Source organism: Sinocyclocheilus grahami, unplaced genomic scaffold (assembly GCF_001515645.1).
Source record: "Sinocyclocheilus grahami isolate Dianchi unplaced genomic scaffold, SAMN03320097.WGS_v1.1 scaffold1953.1, whole genome shotgun sequence".
Lineage (NCBI taxonomy): Eukaryota > Metazoa > Chordata > Actinopteri > Cypriniformes > Cyprinidae > Sinocyclocheilus > Sinocyclocheilus grahami.
In genome coordinates, this window is record NW_015507132.1 from 93,990 (window position 1) to 97,437 (window position 3,448).

Genomic DNA, 3,448 nt, shown 5'->3' on the forward strand with positions numbered 1-3,448 from the left:
AAGTCCAGCTAGAAGAGCATTGCAGTAGTCCAGCCTAGAAATGACAAGAGCCTGGACAAGAAGTTGTGCAGCATGCTCCGTTAGAAAGGGCCTGATCTTTCTGATGTTGTGCAATGCAAACCTGCGAGATCGAGCAGTTTTTGCAATGTGTTCTTTGAAAATCAGCTGATCATCAAAGATTACACCAAGATTTCTGACCGAACTTGATGGGGTAATTGTTGATGAACCTAATGCTGAATTCACACTGCATGATTTTCAAACTCGTCTGATCGCCGTTGTTTTCACACTGCGTGACTATCTGGGGTAGCATTCAGTTGCTGCTGTGTTCACATTGCATGATGGATCGGCGACAGGGAGTTTCACATTGCATGACTTCACAATAGGAAGAATCGCCGACAGCTCTGTCTGGTCCGCAAACTACGTTTCACAACAAAACACACGCGAGAAGTGATAAGGAAATAACGCGTGCGTCAGACCGGAGTTCTCGAGCCAGACTGGAATTATAAAATATATACAGTGGGTACGGAAAGTATTCAGACCCCCTTAAATTTTTCACTCTTTGTTATATTGCAGCCATTTGCTAAAATCATTTAAGTACATTTTTTTTCCTCATAAATGTACACACAGCACCCCATATTGACAGTACCCACTGTATATAGCCCGCAAATTGTCTGTGAGCTGATTTCCAGCCACAAGGAGAAAAAGAAAAACAGATTATGCAGGGAACAGGGATTGGGTGTTCTGCAAAGAGAGTTGTTATGCTGATGTTGTGGCTGGTCAAGCAAATGTTTGTGGGAAGTCTTGGCCTAATGGTTAGAGAGTCAGACTTGTAACCCAAAGGTTGTGAGTTTGAGTCTCAGGTCCGGCAGGAATTGTCAGTGGGGGGAGTGAATGTACAGCGCTCTCTTCCACCTTTAATACCACGACTGAGGATCCCTTGAGCACCGAACCCCCAACTGCTCCCTGGGCGCCACAGCATAAATGGTGGTGCCCACTGCTCCGGGTGTGTGTTCACTGCTGCGTGTGTGCACATAGAATGGGTTAAATGCAGAGCACTAATTCCTAGTATGTCACGTCACTCACTTCACTTTAAAAAAATGTTTGTGCTTGTTTCTGTATGATGTTCATATATCTATTAAAATTCTGATATTCTGGTCTATAACGCCTCCCCGAACTTCCCTCTGCCCTGTATCTTGGTCTCTCATTGGCTGTATGTCATGAGAAAAAGAAAAACAGATTATGCAGGGAACAGGGATTGGGTGTTCTGCAAAGAGAGTTGTTATGCTGATGTTGTGGCTGGTCAAGCAAATGTTTGTGGGAAGTCTTGGCCTAATGGTTAGAGAGTCAGACTTGTAACCCAAAGGTTGTGAGTTTGAGTCTCAGGTCCGGCAGGAATTGTCAGTGGGGGGAGTGAATGTACAGCGCTCTCTTCCACCTTCAATACCACGACTGAGGATCCCTTGAGCACCGAACCCCCAACTGCTCCCTGGGCGCCACAGCATAAATGGTGGTGCCCACTGCTCCGGGTGTGTGTTCACTGCTGCGTGTGTGCACATAGAATGGGTTAAATGCAGAGCACTAATTCCTAGTATGTCACGTCACTCACTTCACTTTAAAAAAATGTTTGTGCTTGTTTCTGTATGATGTTCATATATCTATTAAAATTCTGATATTCTGGTCTATAACGCCTCCCCGAACTTCCCTCTGCCCTGTATCTTGGTCTCTCATTGGCTGTATGTCATGTGCAACGTGCCAGTGACGTCTCAGCGGCGACTCATAAAGAAATAAATACATTTCTCTTTTCTTTTCTCACACACACATATATATATATATATATATTTCCAACAGGAAAATCATGAGGATTTTGAGTGAATTTATAAAGAACACAAGTTATAATCAACACCTGTTACACCAGCTTTGTCAACATTGGATAGCATGCTTAATTTTTTTCCCACCACAACAGCAGACTCTCCTTCTTGGACAGGATGTTCTCCAATACATCAAGACCTCCTTCTGCACTGCTTGGGTCATCCTCTTCATCACTGGCACTGGAGTCTGATGATGCTCTCAGTATGTCGTCGAGGAATGATGCTCCACCTTTGGCATGTGCTACTGGGTTGTCTTATGCTGTGGTGGAGGCTCCATTTTCACTTACGCTGGCTTGCTTTCTTTTTGGCAGCTAGTACCATGGTTTGTACTGTGCTTTGGACCTTCAACACATTGTCAGCAGACAAGAACTTAAGTTTCTAAACCTGGGATCCAGAGCAGCAGCAATTAGGACTGTGTTTGGAGATTCAGGTTGAAACACAGATAGTCCTTTCCATCTTCTTGTGATCTGTTCTATCACATGTGCTTGGTATGACTTGACTGGTGCAGTCTCAAAAGCTGAACTTTGTACGGACTTCTTAAGGCTTTGCACTAGCTGTGGAGCGGCAGAGAGGGTAACGTATTGTTGCTCACTCAGAAACACCGTAGCTCCATCGAATGGCTCAAGGGCCTGAATTAGCTTCTCAATTAAGTTCCACTGTTTAGGCCTGAGATCAATGTTGTGATGTTTTCCTCTCTGAGTCACGGCTGGGTCTGAGAGGGCAGTAGTCACTAGCCATCTTGGTTTCAGCAGCCTGGACAGCATGTCATAAGTACTGTTCCACCAAGTACTTACATCTTGCACCAGCATGTGTTGTGGTGTGCCCATTGCTGCTGCTTATCCTTTAGCTTGATGCATGCAAGCTCGCTCTTTTTAAAATGTTTAACGAGGCATCTTGCAGCAGCCACACACTTGGAAATAGCTTGGTGGTTCTTCAGAGCACTTTGCACAATCAAGTGTGACCTGCACATCATACTGATGCCCATCCATGCTTTTTTGCCATTATCTTCACTGCTGCTATGACATTAGCACTGTTGTCATGGACAACAGCTTTGTTTTCTCTGGTGGAATGTCGAATTTGGCAATAACGTCTTCAAGCCACTCTGCTATATTTGCAGCTGTGTGTCTCTCATCAAGGGGCATCGTTGTCAGGCTGTGGGACTCCGTTTCCCAGTCATCCCCAAGAAAGTGACAAGTCACCCCCAGATATGCTTCTGTAGCAACACTTGTCCAAATGTCTGTTGTGAGTGCAATGCTGTCGGTCTCCTTAAGGGCTTCCTTCAACTTGTCTTTAATTTCTTCATATTACTTCTCCATCACTTTCATGAAGTATTGTAGGTCCGTGAAGGATGCGTGTACCTGGGATTGAAACGGGAAATCATTCTCTGAAAACCCTCAGAGTTTTTCATACTTCCATGCATGCGCCAAGCAGCAGAGCAGAAGTGGCGACTTTAATCAGTGCAATTTATGGACTATACTTCCCAAATATCACCAACATGTAGACATTCCCACCCATGACAATAACACACTAGACAATGTTTACAGCAACATACACAGTGCATACAGGGCTGCACCCCGCCC